This window comes from Bufo gargarizans, chromosome 4 (assembly GCF_014858855.1).
Source record: "Bufo gargarizans isolate SCDJY-AF-19 chromosome 4, ASM1485885v1, whole genome shotgun sequence".
NCBI lineage: Eukaryota > Metazoa > Chordata > Amphibia > Anura > Bufonidae > Bufo > Bufo gargarizans.
In genome coordinates, this window is record NC_058083.1 from 314,963,087 (window position 1) to 314,983,258 (window position 20,172).

The window sequence follows — 20,172 nt, forward strand, 5'->3', positions numbered from 1 at the left end:
TCTGACCCAAAGTTCGGACGAGGAGGCTGAGGTCCCTGATAGCACCAGGCGTACCCGGCCTCGTGTCGCTAGACCACAGGTTGCGCAGGATCCGCTTCAAGAGCAGCAGAGTGGGGCTGCTGCTGTCGGATTACGTGGTGAGGCATACACCAGCAGCGCAGCCCTCCCTGGACCTAGTACCAGCACTGCCGTAGAACATGGTGAAGTAGCGAGCACCAAAAGGGCAGTTGAAGCTGGTACGGTGGCACGTGCAGTAGTGACCCCGTCGCAGCCACCGCAAAGACGTGCCCGTAGAGCCCCTAGAATCCCTGAGGTGCTGGCAGTCCCCAACTTCAGCCGCACCTGTAGTTTTCCCTTTCACTGCCCAGTCTGGAGTTCGGGTTGAGACAGCTCAGATCGGTTCGGCCCTGGGATTTTTTGAGCTGTTCTTGACTGCGGAGCTCTTAGACTTAGTTGTGGCCGAAACAAACAGGTATGCCACACAATTTATAACCGCTAACCCGGGAAGCTTTTATGCCCAGTCTTTCCGGTGGAAACCAGTCCAAGTTTCCGAAATTAAAATATTGGTCCACGAACCCAATTCATCACATGCCCATGTTCTCTGCTGCTATGTCAAGGACACGTTTTGAGGCCATCCTGCGTTTCCTGCACTTTAGCGACAACAACGCCTCCCGTCCCAGGGGCCACCCTGCTTTTGACCGGCTCCACAAAATTCGGCCCCTCATAGACCATTTCAACCTGAAATTTGTAGATTTGTATACCCCAGAGCAAAACATCTGCATAGACGAGTCCCTGATACATTTTACCGGGCGCCTTGGCTTCAAACAATACATCCCAAGCAAGCGCGGTATGGGGTCAAATTGTATAAGCTCTGTGAAAGGGCCACAGGCTATACCCACAAATTTCGGATCTATGAGGGAAAAGATCAGACCCTGGAGCCGGTCGGTTGCCCTGACTACCTGGGGAGCAGTGGGAAGACAGTCTGGGACTTGGTGTCACCCTTATTCGGCAAGGGGTACCATCTTTATGTGGACAATTTTTACACAAGTGTGACCCTCTTTAGGCATTTGTTTCTAGAACGGATTGGCGCCTGTGGCACCGCGCGAACTAGTCACGCGGGCTTCCCCCAACGGCTCGTTACCACCCGTCTTGCAAGGGGGCAGAGGGCCGCACTGTGTAACGAAGAACTGCTCGCGGTGAAATGGAGAGACAAGCGTGACGTTTACATGCTCTCCTCCATTCACGCAGACACGACAATACAAATTGAGCGAGCAACCCGTGTAATTGAAAAGCCCCTCTCAGTTCACGACTATAACCTTCACATGGGAGGGGTGGACTTCAATGACCAGATGTTGTCTCCGTATTTAGTTTCCCGCAGAACCAGACGCTGGTATAAGAAGGTGTCTGTATATTTAATTCAATTGGCTCTGTATAATAGTTTTGTTCTCTACAGTAAGGCTGGGAGAACTGGATCCTTCCTCAAATTTCAGGAAGAGATCATCGAGAACCTCCTGTACCCAGGAGGTTCCGTGGCCCCATCCACCAGTGTAGTTAGCCGTCTACACGAGCGACATTTCCCCAATGTCGTTCCTGGTACCTCAACCCAACCGTCACCCCGAAAAAGATGTTGTGTCTGTAGCAGGAGTGGAATAAGGCGTGACACCCGCTATTTCTGTCCTGACTGTCCTGACCACCCTGCCCTATGCTTTGGAGAGTGTTTCCGGAAGTACCACTCACAGGTACACTATTAGCATAGGGATCACATCTCACCAGGACAGGCACACAGGGCTATTAGGGCCCATTCACTCACACAGCTGCTGCAAACCTCTCCTTTCACCTGGGACAAAGTGCATAACGCACTTCGCCACATCTTTTGGCGATTTGCGCTTTGCACATTGACCCATGGGAAAGGAGAGGTTTGTTCTATAAAGGTAAAAAAAAACAAAAAAAAAAAAAACACCAGTAAGCAAAAAGGTTAATGTTTAGTTCAAAAAGTTAAAGTTTATATATTCTGTTCCAAAGTTAATAAAATTATTGCGTTGCGGCCTGGTTTTTTCTACCTTCCAGGTGGACCAACCGATCGACTAGCTGCAGCACTGATGTGCATTCTGACAGAAGCATTGCGCTGCTGTCAGATTACACGCAAGTCGGTGTATGCGGCGCTGCAAGACGAGATTTCTCCTCTGCAGTAACAGATACGTTTGCCGAGGCATACGAGCTGAGGAGGAGGCGGCGTTCCTATGCTTTGGCAAACACTTTGAAAATAAAAAATAAAAAATTCCCGCCAATGATTTATTCATCCACATCGATTGATGTGAATGGAGAAATCTGGTTTGCCAGGGCATACGAGCTAAGTGGGTATGGATGTTGGGCGGAGCTCCTATGTCCTGGCAGACGCCTTTCCCCTCTTTTTTTTTTGGCAGAGATTTTTTCATCCACATTGATCGATGCGAATGAAGAAATCTGTGCCGTTCATTTTTTTCTTTCAGCCCAGAGGCTGAACGGAAAAAAAAAAAAAATCTCATTACCTGTATGCTCAATATAAGGAGAATAGCAGAAACTCCTAATGCTGGCCATACATGTAATGATTGCGGAGACCCTCAAATGCCAGGGCAGTACAAACACCCCACAACTGACCCCATTTTGGAAAGAAGACACCCCAAGGTATTTGCTGAGGGGCATATTGAGTCCATGAAAGATTTAAATTTTTGTCCTAAGTTAGCGGAAAGTGAGACTTTGTGAGAAAAAAAAAATAAAAAAAAAAATTATCAATTTCCGCTAACTTATGCCCAAAAAAAAAATTTCGATGAACTTGCCAGGCCCCTCATTGAATACCTTGGGGTGTCTTCTTTCCAAAGTGGGGTCACATGTGGGGTATTTATACTGCCCTGGCTTTTTAGGGGCCCTAAAGCGTGAGAAGAAGTCTGGGATCCAAATGTCTAAAAATGCCCTCCTAAAAGGAATTTGGCCACATTTGCGCATCTAGGCTGCAAAAAAGTGTCACACATGTGGTATCGCTGTACTCAGGAGAAGTTGGGGAATGTGTTTTGGGGTGTCATTTTACATATACCCATGCTGGGTGAGAAACATCTTGGTCAAATGGCAACTTTGTATAAAAAAAAAAAGGGAAAAGTTGTCTTTTGCCAAGATATTTCTCTCACCCAGCATGGGTATATGTAAAATGACACCCCAAAACACATTCCCCAACTTCTCCCGAGTACGGCGATACCAGATGTGTCACACTTTTTTGCAGCCTAGGTGGGCAACGGGACCCAAATTCCAAAGTGCACCTTTCGGATTTCACCGGTCATTTTTTACACATTTTGATTGCAAACTACTTCTCACACATATGGGCCCCTAAATTGCCAGGGCAGTATAACTACCCCACAAGTGACCCCATTTTGGAAAGAGGACACCCCAAGGTATTCCGTGAGGGGCATGGCGAGTGCCTAGAATTTTTTATTTTTTGTCGCAAGATAGTGGAATATGAGACTTTGTAAGAAAAAATAAAAATCATCATTTTCCGCTAACTTGTGACAAAAAATAAAAAGTTCTATGAACTCACTATGCCCATCAGCGAATACCTTAGGGTGTCTACTTTCCGAAATGGGGTCATTTGTGGGGGTTTTCTACTGTTTGGGCATTGTAGAACCTCAGGAATCATGACAGGTGCTCAGAAAGTCAGAGCTGCTTCAAAAAGCGGAAATTCCCATTTTTGTACCATAGTTTGCAAACGCTATAACTTTTACCCAAACCATTTTTTTTTTTTGCCCAAACATTTATTTTTTATCAAAGACATGTAGAACTATAAATTTAGCGAAAAATTTATATATGGATGTCTTTTTTGTTTGCAAAATTTTACAGCTGAAAGTGAAAAATGTCATTTTTTTTGCAAAAAAATCGTTACATTTTGATTAATAACAAAAAAAGTAAAAATGTCAGCAAGCAATTAAATACCACCAAATGAAAGCTCTATTAGTGAGAAGAAAAAGGAGGTAAAATTCATTTGGGTGGTAAGTTGCATGACCGAGCGATAAACGGTGAAAGTAGTGTAGTGCATTAGTGTAAAAAGTGGCCTGGTCATGAAGGGGGTTTTAGCTAGCGGGGTTGAAGTGGTTAAAGAATTTTTGATGTCTTTAATGTTCCATGTTAAAATCTATATTTAAACAAAAAACATAAAATCCTGCAAATCTCACAATGGCCACTAATCCTAATAATAAGCACCACTTCTTGGTCTGTACAGATCACTTTACTCCCATCATCATCCTGCCTGCAATGACATCACCTCTGAGTACAGATAAGACAGGATCCACCATTCACAATAGGTGATTGCCAGAGTTTATCTATTCTTCCCTTGTACAATGACCTCTGCACAGATCACAGACCATGCCTAGAAAACTCTCCCATAGAAGTCAGTGAGGTCCCCTCCTGACCATTGTGTCTACGGCCTATTTTTTTTTTTTATGCTTTGTAAATGCTGTTAAAGGGAGTCTTTCACCTAATCTGAGCGTTTTATACCGCTCAGATCAGGTTATAGACTCTTTAACCCTCATTACGATCATACCTGTCTCTTATGTGTCCCTTGCCCAGATAATGAAAATAACACTTTTTAAACTTATGCAAATTACCTTCTGAAGGTGCCCAGGGGCGGCGTTACTGGGCGATGTGCCCAGAAAAACACACCTCCAGCCGGAGGACGTCACGAGCGGCACCAGAGGACGGCGGGCTGGGAACTGGCCCGCACCTGCGCACTGCTCTGCCCATTATGGGCAGAGGAACATCCTTTCATATTGCGCATGCGCCGGCCGGCTGTCTTTAGTTGGCCGGCGCATGCGCAATATGAAAAGCTGTTCATCTGCCCATAATGGGCAGAGCAGTGCGCAGGTGCGGGCCAGTTCCCAGCCCGCCGTCCTCTGGTGCCGCTCGTGACGTCCGCCGGCTGGAGGTGTGTTTTTCTGGGCACATAAGAGACAGGTATGATCGTAATGAGGGTTAAAGAGTCTATAACCTGATCTGAGCGGTATAAAACGCTCAGATTAGGTAAGAGACTCCCTTTAAGAACAGCTCAGACAAGATGGCCGCCTCCATAATAATGACCAGGAAATAGAATTAAAAAAATAAATATAAATTATGTGTCACCATCTTTTTTTTTTTGTAAATTCTTTATTTAAGTTTTCATTTTCATTTTCATTTCCAAGTACCAAAGATCAGTGCAGTCATAAAACAGAGAGTGAACTGAGATCACAGAGTAGAATGAAATTGTAACAAATGACAACTGTTAAGCGAAGAGGCCGAGTACCCAATGGGTTACTACACCGGCATATGTGGAACAATATGAACAAACTGGGTCACAGACAGACAAATAATGGAAATGAGAAAAAAGAAAAGAAAAAGAACAAGGGGGGGAAAAGATGAAGTAATTAAAGAAAGGGAAAAGGGGAGGGGGAAGGGAAGAGGGAGCGGAAAGGCAACAACAGACCTCACTCTCACGGCTGTGCTAGAAGCGTCCTGCATTCTGCTGAATCAGAACTCCAACCAATGGCTCCAAGTTTTAGTAAACCTCTTCTCAGTGCGCCTTAATGTAGAGGTGAGATCACCATCTGGTTTTAACTGGCACCAAATTTTGGTGACACATTTCCTTTAAAGGGATTCTGTCACCTCCCCTAAGCCAAAAAACGATTTTAAAGCAGCCATGAAGCACAGCTTACCTGGATTAGGCTGTGCTCTTTCATCTTGAAATCCGTCCAGCAGTTACTGCAAAAAGCGACTTTGATTGATATGTAAATGTGTCCTGAAGGTGCCCAGAGGGGCGTTTTGTTCCTCTTAGAGAGCCCAGTACCGCCCCTCTTTCAGTGCCCAGCCCGCCTTCCTTGTACTGTCTAACCTCCCCCAGCCTGCCACAGCCTCTCCTCCCTCTCCTCCCCCTCCCTCACGCCGAACGAACTCTCGCACAGGCGCAGTACCCACTGAGGGCTGCGCCTGTGCGATCAGCAGGAGACTGAGGGCAGCAGCTTCATCTTCGTCACTGGGCATGCGCCGAGCCCAGTGACGTCCGATGCTCGCTCTTCCCTGCTGACTGAGGGAAGCGCGAGCATCGGACGTCACTGGGCTCGGCGCATGCCCAGTGACGAAGATGAAGCTGCTGCCCTCAGTCTCCTGCTGATCGCACAGGCGCAGCCCTCAGTGGGTACTGCGCCTGTGCGAGAGTTCGTTCGGCGTGAGGGAGAGGGAGGAGAGGCTGTGGCAGGCTGGGGGAGGTTAGACAGTACAAGGAAGGCGGGCTGGGCACTGAAAGAGGGGCGGTACTGGGCTCTCTAAGAAGAAAAAAACGCCCCTCTGGGCACCTTCAGGACACATTTACATATCAATCAAAGTCGTTTTTTGCAGTAACTGCTGGACGGATTTCAAGATGAAAGAGCACAGCCTAATCCAGGTAAGCTGTGCTTCATGGCTGCTTTAAAATCGTTTTTTGGCTTAGGGGAGGTGACAGAATCCCTTTAAAGAGGACCTTTCATCAGGTTAGCTCTAGTCAAATTATTATCCTACTTTATAGGGCGGGCCCCCACTGATGCCATGGCATTTTTTTTTCTACAGAAACCCCCGTTTGTCCGCTGTTGGCCCCGTATGTTTTGGTGCATTATATTTTGAGGTGACTCGGCTACACTAGGGTGGAGACTTGTATTCTCGGTTACACTAGGGCAGTGACTTGTATCTTCCCTGGGAGTGGTTATCTTCTCCCTGGCTGTGAGCGCATTCAATCAGAGCACCCGGCAACTAGCCAGGGAGAATGAGCTCAAGTTCTCGCGAGAATCGCAAAAACTTGAGGGTGTAGACATTCTTGAGCTCATTCTCACCGGCTAAGAGCGGGGGCGCCCTGATTGGATGCGCTCACAGCCAGGGAGAAGATAACCACTCCCAGGGAAAATACAAGTCTCACCGAGTCATCTCATTATAATATAAGGCGCCAAAATATACAGGGCCAGCGGCTGGACATTTTTGGTCTAATGTCGCACACTAAGGCTGGGTTCAGACCTGAGCGTTCTGAAACGAGCGCTCTGTATGCGCGATTGTACGGGCGTTTACAATCGTGCATACAGAGACAGGCGTGCACACATTGTCGCGCGTTCCCGAATATCTATGTGCAGGAACGCGCGACAAACGCCCCAAAAAAAGCTCAAGCACTTGTTTGAGCGTCGGGCGTTTTACAGCGCGATCGTACGCGCTGTAAAACGCCCAGGTGAGAACCATTCCCATAGGGAATCATTGGTTCTTGCCTGTTGAGCGTTTTACAGCGCGTAGGAACGCGCTGTAAAACGCTCAGGTCTGAACCCAGCGTTAAGGCTACTTTCACACTGGCGTTTTGGCTTTCCGTTTGGGAGATCAGTTCAGGGCTCTCACAAGCCGCCCAAAAAGGATCAGTTTTGCCCTTAATGCATTCTGAATGGAAAAGGATACGTTCAGAATGCATCAGTTTGGCTCCGTTTCGTCTCCATTCCGCTCTGGATGCGGACACCTTGCAGCGTTTTGGTGTCCATCTGATGGAACTGAGCCAAACGGATCCATTCTGGCACAAAATGCAGGGCTCCAGATGGCGACCAAAATGGTCGCCAATGCGACTTAGAATTGCAAAATGGCAACGAGACTTCGTAGTCTTGTCGCCATTTGCACCTAGACCCTCCGCTGCTCTGCCGCTTTAAGGAGAACGGGATTTCATACAGCAATCCAATAACAGAGCTCCGCACAGTACAGAGCTGTTATTAGTGAGGAGGCTGCTGATTTGTCAGCATCAGCGTGCTGCCCTGCCATTGGCTGCTCCTCTCACCCCCCCCCCCTTCTCCCGCGCCAAAAACAGCAGCAGCTTGCTCTTCAGTTATGTAAAACACAGCAGGCGGGAGCTGGCTGCAGAATCACATAGACTCCCGACCTCTATGACAAGTAACTGCGATCATCGGCAGTTAACCCCTCAGGTGCGGCATATGAATTAATGAGTGCTATCTTCATTGGTGGTGCAGTGCGCCCCCTTCCCCCCCAACCTTCCAGTATTAATCATTGGTGGCAGTGTCCACAGGGTCCCCTCTCCCCTCCTCCTCACTGGCAGTTCGGATCGGAGCCCCAGCAGTGTAATGCTGGGGCTCCGATCTGTTACCATGGCAGCCAGGACGCTACTAAAGCCCTGGCTGCCATAGTCAGCTCCCTGGTGCTGTGTGCACAAAGCACAGGGCAGCAGGGACAGTGTGAGGTCCTATTCCCCCTGAAAGAGATCTATCAGGGTGAATAGGACAAGGGCTCTAGTCCCTAAGGGGCTAATAACTAGTAAAAAAAATAATAATAATTTTATAAATGAAAAATAAAGAATAAAAAATAAAATAAAAAATACACGTTAACAATAAACATTCATTTTCAGCAGATTTGTGTAGGAATTGATGTATTTATTTCAAAAATTAAAATTCACAGAATATCAGTATAAATTATCGGCCTGAAAGTTCACAGATTATCGGTATCGGCCCTAAAAAAAAAAATCTATATCGGTTGATCCCTACACAGGTCCACTATGAAGCAACTTTGAGGCTTACTGGTTCTCAGTCAGATGAGAGCTGGTTTGGAATGTCTCATAGTGCACAAGGCTGCCATTGTAAGGTATTCTGACTGTTATCTGTCTCATGGATAGATTGTTGGCATTTGGCATATAGCCTTTGTGTGGTTGTCTGTTGTATGTCATAGGTAATGGGAGTCCAAGATACATCCAGACATCCTCCCAATGCTGTTTCCAAACCATTTTTATGGGGTTTCCATCAATTTCCAGCCTTTTTTTTGTGAAACAGACACACTCTTCTTCAGAGCAGGGGTGCCTGGTTTGATGCTTGGGTATCCCATTGACTTTCATTGTATTAAATTGTACTCGAGCACACGCAGTATTCGGCTGAGCACTCGGATGTGCAGAGCATAGCGATACTCGAGCCGAACAGCAGTTCATCCGAGCATGCTCGCTCAACACTAGTAAGCATCCAACGTTAAAGGGGTTATCCAGCAATAAACTTTTTTTAAAGACCCCTTTAGAGTGGCCAGAGCAGCGGTGGGGTTGATACCTACCTGGTCCCCGCCACTGGATTTCAGCTGCATTGCTCAACGGCCACCTTCACAGGTTCCAGGTCTCTAGGGATCAATCTGCTGTTGACTGGGTGCAGCAGTGATCTGTCACCCTTGGGGTTTATTACTGGGTTACAAGTGATGATAGGTCACTGCTGCAGTCAGTGATTGGCTGCAGCAGTAATATGGTACTCGTCAACGGGATGTAGATTCCCTGAGACTCAGGACCTGCAGTGTCAGCCATGGAGCGATGCAGCCAGAATCCACAGGACAGAGGAGAACCAGCTGATCGCTGGGGGTCTGACCACTGGGACCCCCACCTATATGGATTACTAGGGTCCTGTTCCTCTGTTCTGATGGAGCAGTATGTCATGTATGCGCACTGCCACTCCATTCATTCTCTATGGGAGTGCTGGATATAGCCAAGTACCATCTCCAGCACCGACATAGATAACGTATTCAGTTTCACAATATTAATATTAGACAAATTTACTATTCTGGCACACGGCATGCCATATCCTGCACCACATTTTAGGGATAGACCGATTAGCGGATTTACTGATATTATCGGGTGATGTTCATGATTTTCAAAGTAATCGGTATCGGCATCTAACCTTGCCAATATGCCAATAATGCGTCCAGTGATGCTTGCTTATGAGAAAACATGGCGCTTGGCGTGCGCCACCATGGTCAGTGGCCAGAGTCAGCGGGAGGGAATCCCTCTCTCCTATGACAAGGAGGCCGCAGAGCCTAATAAAATGAGCCACACTGCCACCAATGAATGTCTGGCTAATATTAAACAGGAGGAGGGACAGGGGAGAGTTTACCGCTGCGCTGTCTCAGCTAGTGTGCTCAGCGAACGGCAGCAGCCTCCTCCCGAGTGTCCTCCCCGGAGTCAAGCAGCCAGCATAGCAGGTGCCTGGCTACTGTGCCACCAATAATTTTTATACAAATACAGGAGGCGGGTGCCGGCTGTACCCGCCTTTTGTGTCTGTATTAAAGGTTAATTATCAGTAGTGCGTCCCCCCCCCCAGAATTAAAGTCATTGGTGGCAGTGGCTACAGGGTTGTCATCCCCAACCTAAGTAATTTCATTGGTGGCAGTTCTGATCGGAGCCCCAGCAGTGTAATCCTGGGGCTCCGATTGGTTACCATGGCAGCGAGGACGCTATGGCAGCCAGGACGCTACTTGGCTGTCATGGTAATCTCCCTGCTGCTGTGTGCAGTGTGAGATCCTATTCACCCTAATAGGTCATACCCCCGTGTTACACAAAGCCACGCCTCTTATTGGGTAAGGTGTAAAGTGTGTAGAACAGCCGGTAAATGTGATGCACAGCTTGCACACCAGTTTTTTGGCACATTTTTGGTACACTTTCAATAGGAATTTGGTCCTCCTAGTATGCTAAAAAAAAACTACCCATTCTCAGCGGGTTCGACCAACAAAACATTCATGTGTATAACCCTTGATAGGTTATGACTGGGATATAAACCGCCACCAGAAGTGTGAGGCAGCAGCTTTCTCCTCCCTCCCCCCCCCCCCCCCACTGACACTTCGCCAAACCGAGTATGTCTGTGTATGGGAGGTGGGGAGAGATCCCTAATGGCCAGAAGATCCACAAATCGCTACCCATGTATGTGCCCCACTGCTGTACCACGCGACTACAGTTTCATGCCATACATTATCAGAAGAGCGGCCGGACTTCATGGTTAGAACTGCCTCTTAACCAAACACCCCCGTCTGGTCCTGAGCGGTAGAAGAAATTATGAACAAACACTGCATGCAAACAGCAATGTTGGCTTTAGGAGGGACAGCATATGCTGTGGAGTTAACCCCTTCCCAGCCACCTGGTTTCCTAGGGCAGTGCATAAACACAACAGCTGCTGTTCTTTCCTCCATCCAGATTACAGAGCTATACGTAAGGAAGGATGTGCTTACTCCCCGGCTCTCACCGCATACAATGGAGTGAAAGATGTGCCAGGAGATGGGCTCCGGAAACACAGGAGCCCGCTGAAGTGGACATGGAAATGATCGCTTTTCTTCCCATTCCTCCCAGTTACATTCATGCTGGACCTGAGTAAGGGGACATGGGTCTCCGATGACGGGCATGCAGGCGGCAGAAGGCAGGCCAGTTAGCAGCGCTCCCCACCCACTGAAGCTCAAGCTGGCTGCTGCTTCTAGTCCGGATGCAGGCAAAGCTCAGGGGAGCAGCACACAGGGCTACGGAGGATGGATGAGAGATTGAGAGATGTGGGGGAGGGAAGGGGAAGTGTCAATTCTCCACAGCTGGCTGTGCTGTAAGGCAGTCTACCAAGAACCGCATCATCGTGGCGGCACAATCCTACATGCAGCTCATAGCAGTCAAGGGGGGGTTTATTCACTCGAAAGCAAGGGCTCCCCATGCACTTCCTTTCTAGAGACATACATGACTTCAGAGGAGGCTTGAAGGGGAAATCCACTCAAAATGGCCTGCTGTAAAAGCTCCAATAAGATGGCTCTGTAGACAGCGCAAAGCCCTTCTGCACTGATCACTAGCCTTCAGCAGATTTCTAGAAGGAGGTGAAGGTTAGGCATTAGGATGTGTTCACACTATGTTGTGGTTTTTGGGAAAAAGATTCAGTTGTCAAGTTGTCATTTATACATTTAAAGGGAACCCGTCACCGGGATTTTGGGTATAGAGCTGAGGACATAGGTTGCTAGATCACCGCTAGCACATCCGCAATACCGAGTCCCCATAGCTCTGTGTGCTTTTATTGTGTAAAAAAACGGATTTGATACATATGCAAATTAACCCGAGATGAGTGCTGTACGCAAGAGGAGTCAGAGACTGGACTTCTCATGTTAATTTGCATATGTATCAAATCGATTTTTTTAGGGCTACTTTCACACTGGCGGCAGGACGGATCCGACAGGCTGTTCACCCTGTCAGATCCGTCCTGACGCTATTTAGCCGTGCCCATTGACTATAATAGGGACGAGGGCGGAGCTCCGGCGCAGCACGAAAGGCCGCGGACTAGAAGTACTGCATGTCCGACTTTAGTCCGGCGGCTTCTCACCGCGAACTGCCGTGCTGCGCCAGAGCTCCGCCCCCGTCCCCATTATAGTTAATGGGGACGGAGCGGCGGTCTGGCAAAATAGCGGCAGGACGGATCCAACAGGGTGAACAGCCTGTCGGATCCGTCCTGCCGCTAGTGTGAAAGTACCCTTATACAAAAAACACACACAGAGCTATGGGGACTGGGTATTGGGTTGCTAGATTGCCGCTAGCACATCCGCATGTCCTCTGCTCTATACACAAAATCCCGGTGACAGGTTCTCTTTAAAGGGGTTGTGCAGTGTAAAGATGCTGTATGACCTATCCACAGAATAGGCAGTCAATATCAGATGAGCGGGGGTCTGACTCCCAACACCCCTGCCTATTAGCTGTTTGATTGCAACTCTCATGTTTTAAACTTACCTGCGCGTCGTCTGCAATTACCACTGCTTTGTCCCCTTCCAGTGGTAATTTTGAAACTGAAGCAGCACTCACTAACGGACACTCATCTAATATAGACGACCTATCCTATGGATAGGTCAGACAATATTTTTCCACTGCACAACCCCTTTAGAAATGAGAACATTTACTGAATCTTCTCCCACAAAACCACATCAGCCTGCTCCATGGGTGGGACGCTGCCTTTTTTTTTGTGATTTGGTCACTTTAAGGCCTCTTTTTACACGACCGTATGGCATTTTCAGTATTTTGCGGTTGCAAAAAACAGATCCGCAAATACAGATGACGTCCGTGTGCATTCCGTTTTTTGCAGAACGGAACAGTTGGCCCAATAGAACAGTACTATCCTTGTCAGTTATGCGGACAATAATAGGACATGTTCTATCTTTGAACGGTACAGAAAAATGGAAATACAGAAACGGAAGACATACTGAGTACCTTCTGTTTTTTGGGGTTTTTTGCAGATCCCTTTTGATTTGTACGGTTCTGTATACGGAATGTAAAAACGGAACGTAAACGGTAAAAAAAAAATTTTAAAAAAATTCCATTACGCAAAAAGGTGCGGTGCGGAGGCACGGAACGGAACCCAGGAAGCACTCTGCTTCCGTAGTGTTCCGTATCTCCAGACCCATTGAAGTGAATGGGTCCACATCCATGATGCGGATTGCACACGGAACGGTGCCAGTGTATTGTGGATTCGCAAATGCGGTCCGCAATACGGCAACGGGCAGCACATGTTAGTGTGAATGAGCCCTAGGGGCCTCCACACCTCAAAAAGATAGAGCAAGTTCTATCTTTTTGCGGAACAGACAGATCGCGGACTCATTCAAGTGAATGGGTCCACGATCCCTATGCGGCTGGGCCACGGTCAGTACCTGTGCATGGCGGACCGGAATTTGCGGTCCACAGCACGGGCTTCACGCAGTCGTATGAACAATCCCTAAGGCCTCTTTCACACAAAAGTTTTTTTTTTTTTACGTTCCGTTTTTTGTGTTCAATGGATCTGCAAAAAAAGGATCTGCAAAAAAAAAAAAAAAAAAAAAAAAAAACCACACCGTTTCTGTATTTCCGTTCAAAGATAGAGCGGACAATAATAGGACATGCTCTATCAGGGGCCAGCTGTTCCGTTCCCAAAAAAACGGAATGCACACGGACGTCATCCGTATTTTTTGCGGCTCGCAAAATACTGAAAAAGCCATACGGTCGTGTGCAAGAGGCCTTACCCAGAGGATTAGTGTCTAATAAATGGGGGTCCAACCATTTTCCCAGTTTGTGGCGGTAGAGCAGGAGCAGTCTATGGGACTGCCAAAAAGAGCGTCAGTTCTCATGCTACATTCAGACAAGAGACACCCGTTTTCCCAGCAAACCTCCACCAGACACAGCCTGTGAATAGGTGATAAGTGGTCATTCTGGGCCAGCCCTTTCAAATGTGTGGCTCCATTCAATTCACCAAGCCAGATTATAATGAACAGGGTTAATGGGGGGCAATCGCTCAGATACAACCACTCGGATGATTATCATTTACAAAACTCTCCTCTATCTAAACCTAAAAACCAATGTACATATTTTTGTACAATGAGAGGGGATGATATTTTCCGGATGACCAGAAGCTGAAATGTAGTAATAAGAGGAGAGTAGGAGGATGTGGAAGTCCAGCATCCTGTTTACCCTGAGCATCACTCATGAAGTCAAAGACCAAGATCAGTGAGGAGATATCCTCCTGGTCCGTGCTCTCCTGCCTCAGGCAACCTGGTGTGAAGAGCCCTCAACATTACTCACCATCATTCCCATACGGCACAATGGGAATGTCCAGACCATCGCCAGAGTAAAATAATTATATATATTATAATAAGTTACATCTGTAAAACCCAGTACAGGATAACATTAAAAGGGGTGAGGTTCACCTAACTAGTTCTGACAAGGAATCCATACTGCAACTATAGGGTTCGGCTGCTGACCGAGGAAACCACATCTAGTAGGAAACAATGACATTTATTGAAGGTCCTCGCATACTGGTCCCATCAGTCACAGGACCTAGCCTCCTCCATGTCCTGCAGGGCTACATGGTGGCAGCGGTCATTCATTTGTATGGGATCATCGCTACTCAGCAATCCAGGCCGCCCTAGCCTTAAACTATAAAGGTTCATACTGAATGACCTACAGCAGAGACCTCGGTCTTCATGCTCCATGTGTAGTGTGTGCATATGACACGAGGGCTGACTTACATAGTTCTCAGAGAAAGCCACCAAGAGTGATGGCCAGTTCACATTGTTCGCCCGCGAACATATGCGGGCTGCCATCTTTTTTCACAAGTCCGGCGAGGCACAGGTAAGCCCTTACCTGTGCCGCGAGCCGGTCTGAAAACAAATGCGGTCACCGGGAGCAAGCAGTTCCGAGAACAGCCTGATGAAGGTCCCCGATGGCTGTTCTCTGAACTGCCTGCTCCCGCTGACAGTTTTCAGACCTGCTCGCGGCACAGGCACAGGCAAGGGCTTACCTGTGCCTCGCCGGGCTTGTGAAAAAATATGGCAGCCCGCATATGTTCACGGGCGAACAATGCGAAGTGGCCATCACAGGAACGCTCATAGGGGAGGATCTGAAGTGAAAGATCTAGAATGCTGAAAGAACCCTAGGCCGCAGGAGTCCAAAGGCAAATGGAAGCAGCAGACCATACACCATACCGAGACCTGGTGCCACAACAGCTACATGCAGGAAAGATGATTTGGTCCCACCTTACAATTAATATAGAATGGTCAGAAGTAGGGGTGGGCGATATAGACGACATGAAAGATAAATATAAGTTTGGCTAACGATATAGATTTTGTTTATATCGCCATATCGCGGTAGAACATGGCATGCGCCGCTCTCGGCACGCACCATGTTCTCCTGAGCCAGCACAGGTCCTGAGGGGTTAATTGTGGCGGATCACGGTGCGCAGTAATAGAGGTCAGGTATGGGATATGGCTGGAACATGCAGGCTACATTTGTATTCAGGCATATTAACTATATTCATTGGTGGCGCAGTGGCCACAGCCCCTCCCTTCGAAGAATTATACTAATTGCGCCCCCGCCCTCCACAAGATTAAACCATTGGTGGCAGTGGCTCCAGGGTGGAATCTTCTGATCGGAGCCCAGCAGTGTAATTGCAGGGCTCTGAACAGTTACCATGGCAGCCAGGATGCTACTAAAGCCCTGGCTGACATAGTCGGCTCCCTGCTGCTGTGGTGCACTATGCGCAGGGAGAGTGGGAAGTCCTATTCACCCTAATAGAGCTCTATATGTCACACACACAATATAGATTTTAGGCCATATCGCCCACCCCTAGTCAGAAGACATGCTGTATAGCTCCATAGTTCCCTACCAACTGAAGGACACTGGTGGTGTCTCCAAGACCTTCACCTATATATTTGGGTCATGTGCTAATGTATAAAGAGATAAAAATGTATCTAAGGCCTCATGCACATGACCGTTGTTCTGGTCCGCATCCGAGTAGCAGTTTTTGCACAGAACAGTCGTGTGCATGAGGCCCAAGTATCTTCTCCCTAAAACTGTCCACCAAGTCCACCCAACTTTACCCCTTCTTGCAACAGGTTGTTATAAGGACGTCCTGTAGTAAAGGGGCACGATAAGTTCCACTGTGGTTTCTGTCATTTTGACAGGAAGAATAGTGCAGCATGCAGCACCACTCTTTCCGTCAAATCTGCAGAGACACCTGATGGTGAACTGAGACTAACGAGCCTTGTCAGACACAGCTTGCTTTCCAGAAGACACCTCTGACTGAAAGGACAAAAACATGTCAATTTCTGCCGTGGATCTCCATCGTGGAATTACTCTTTACAAACCAATGGGGGGGGGGGGGGGCGAGACTCCTGAGCGAATCTGAAGGAAAATCCACACGTAACATGTGAATTCTGAGGCAGATTCACAGTAGAAAAATGCGTCACATGTCGACCTACCTCTAGGGCAGATTATCAGCAGCAAAATCCACAAGGAATCCACCACGTTATCATGTGAAATGGTCACAGATTTCACCCTATGGAAAGGGCGAAAGCCACGATGGAAAACAGCAAGATAAGCTGACACACCGTGGATGTAAACTGCGCATTTCTTCTGCACTGGGTGGATGAAGTTTCTTGAAATGCTGCAGACCTGCCAGGCACAAATCACAGCGCACCCATCCCATGTGGTCAGGTCATCAGTATCTGATCAGTGGGGGTCCGACACACAGGAACCCCACCAGTCAGCAGGGCTGGCAGGAGCGCTCACCAGCCACAGGGCCATACATGGCACACAGTGGCTGTGCTTGGTATCACAGTCAGCCCCACTGAAGTGAGCAGGTCACTGCTGCGGCCGGTGATTGGCTGCAGCGGTCACGTGTCCCCCACCCTGCAACAGATACCAAAGCAGGAGCAACTAGGTAACATCAACTGTACGGGTCTGCCACGTCTGAAGGTCTGATTAACCCACTTCGTTCCAGTGGTGGGAAATATTAAAGCTTCAACACATCAAGACATTTTGGACAAATGTACGCTTCCAACTTTGTGGGACCAGTTGGGAGAAGGCCCTTTTTGGTTCCAGTATGACTGTTCCTCCAGTGGACAAAGCAAGGCATGGTTACACGAGTTTGGTATGGGAGAACTTGTATGGTCCACACAGAGCCCTGACCTAAACGACATCAAATACCTTTGGGATGACCTAGAATGGAGATTGCGAGCCAGGACCTCTCATCCAACATCAATGTCCAACCTCACACATACTCTTCTGGAGGAACGGGCAAAGATTCCCAAAGACAACCTCCAAAATCTTGTAGAAAGTCTTCCCAGAAGAGTGGGGGCAATTCCATATTAATGGCTATGCACTTGGAGTGGGATGTCCCAATAATTCTGTCCATAAGACTAGCATGGTGTACAGCTCCAATCACACAAGAAATGGTAATCTGACAGATCCCATTAGAAAAAGCACTTTTTTGGTACCCACATAAAAAAGAAAAAAAAAAAAGGCTCCATTAACAGCAGAATCTGTGACACGAATGAACAATACCTACATTAAAGGAAGTTATTCCCCATATAATAAATTAATCGCTGGTGCTCAAAGTAGTGACATGTGTGACATGACGAGTTTCAAAATAAATAAATCGCCGTTGAGTCCTAGCCTTACCCCCATCACCATGTATGAAGGCACTAGTGATGAGCGGCATAAGCAATATTCGAATTTGTGATATTTTGCAAATTTTTGGACGAATATTCGCCACAAATTCGAGATTGCCAGTCATTGTTTACTTGATTGCAAAAATCGCCAATGTAATATATTCGCGATTAGAATATTCAACACTATTCGCGAATATATAGCACTATATTCTAAATATTCACAAGTTCTGGAAGTGGCGATAGTCACTTCGTGCTCAACACTAGAAGGCACGATACAACCAAAGCCTAGTGACAGATTTGGAGGGAAATGGCCGGGAATTTGAAATCCTGGTCAGAGCGCTGTTAAAGGGACGGCCGCTGGTACCAACACAAAAGCAGCAGGATAGGTTACCCATCATCTACACATGGCAGTGCTGGATGGGGGTATTCTACAGCTATGTCCTTTGGGGTCCTGGAAAGCTGGGTGTAAAACCATGGTAGCTGTCACCCAGCTTTCCCAAAAAGGGCTAGTACTATGGCAGGAGCTACACCGCCACCTCAGCCACTGAACTGCCACCAGTGCGACCCCAGAATGACAAGAATATTCAACACTTCTGGGGGTCTCCATCGCTGCGACCCCATTCAAAGTCAATGGCTGCTCTGCAATCATTAGTATCAGGAGTAAAGGTGGAATCAGGAGCTGCATGGCGGTGGTGTGCCCGGGCGCAGCATGGCAGAGGTGGCAGCGGGTCCAGCTGAGCCCACACCTCTGAACTCCATTAACCCCTTCCCTCCCGGCGCCCAGCTCAGGTTTAGCAGTAACCAGGTGACGGCTCCATCCCTACTTACTGTATGATAGCCTCCCCGCACCAATGCTCTCAGTGACGTGAAGATGTCCGCCGTGCACACCGTGACGTAAACGCCTCCGCCAAACTAGCGAGCGGAGAAATGGCGATGCAGATGTCCTCAGTCAGCTTGTCAGTACCGAGTCCGCCGACCGCGGCCAACACCACACGGCCACAGCGACCATTCAAATTCCCCTACACGAAAGTGAGCGGGCGCTACTACTGATTGCAGCCGAAGCCACGCCTTTCCCTCGCACATAACCCCGCCCACAACACTGCGCGACACGCTCTTCTCAATCCTCTACCACAACACTGCCTAAGCCCCGCCCGACCTCAGCACCTCATTGGCTCGTTGAGACGTCACTCATATGGACCTAGAGGGCTTTTTAAGCCACGCCTCCTGAGAGCTCCACGCCCGTTTACCAGATGGTCATATCTTCCTCGGTTTATCATTGACTACGTGACGTCACGCAGACGGTTCTTCCTGACGTGACGATGTTTCCACCGTCTTCGTTCCGTTCTTCTGTGTACACCAGGCTGTCAGAGCATGTAGTGGTTGGCTGGCCATGACCTATAGAAACTGCATAATTTGCCGCTCAATGATGTACAGCTCCGCCTTGAAGACTCCAGATACCTATATAGCATAGACGTGGCTTTACTCATCTACTGCATGTTCAATCCAGAGCTGCACTCACAGCTGCATTTCCTAAAAGCTGCTCCAAACCTTTTCTGGTTATTTGGTGTGTATTTTGTAGGTGACCTGTGGTGAGGATTTGAAAATCCTCAGCATATATGTTGTTTGTGCCAGCAGAGATACCACCAAGTATTAAAAGCGCTATCCAAGACTATTAAATCCCACCCCATATCCCGGGCCCCTCACAATAAATGTACTTACCTGGCTCCCTGCGCCACTCCTGGTCCCCCACCGCCACTGCTGCTCCTCCCTGTATGCGGATGAAAACATCTGTGTCGGTGGGGAGCCGCCAATGGCAGGCGGGGATGGGGACGAGCCTTCCTAGCGTCACACTTGACGTACCACTAGCAGGTTATACTTTGTCAATCTCAGCTCAGTCGCATTAAAGAGCATCTTTATTATGATTCTCAGTGGTCCCATTACTAAGAAAACTGCTTTTTTATGTATATGCAAATGATCTATCTGGAGCACCAAGGGGCTGACAAGAGTCCTCAGAGCACCAGTTTGTTACACGCTGTTTAGCTTATAGTCCTTCCCCTGGATTGACAGGGCTAGTATTCTAGTGCCTGCTGCTCTCCTAGCGCCGAGACCTCTATTCTCCTGTCCGTGCTGTATCCTCTCATCTTGGCGCTTGCTCAGTGTTTCTCCTGTTGCGCTCCAAGCAGCACTGGCATTACTTACTGCCCTCTGATTCTCGTCCTCAGGTGCCGCAACTGCCCTACATGCTAAAATAATATGACCTGATGCCAGGGGCGTAGCTAAAGGGTCATGGGCCCGGGTGCAAAAGTTCATCCTGGGCCCCCTTCCCTCGGTGCTTTGTGGCCGGGGGCAGGGAAGCACATGGCCTTCCTGCTGCCTGAGGCAAAAATTGAAACGACAACCCCCTCATGCCAAATTCTTGACCTAACCCCTTTTCTCCAGCCAGAGGTG

General features: G+C 48.1%; 1 protein-coding gene across 1 annotated transcript in view; it reads right to left on the reverse strand.

The window, feature by feature from the left end:
* Positions 1–18,804, reverse strand: part of EPB41L2 (erythrocyte membrane protein band 4.1 like 2) — a 175,886-nt gene extending 157,082 nt beyond the window's left edge. The window contains exon 1 of the mRNA XM_044292255.1: positions 18,553–18,804. The gene's annotated coding sequence lies outside the window, so the exon portion shown is untranslated. The remainder of the gene's footprint in view (positions 1–18,552) is intronic.
* Positions 18,805–20,172: the final 1,368 nt, after the last annotated feature.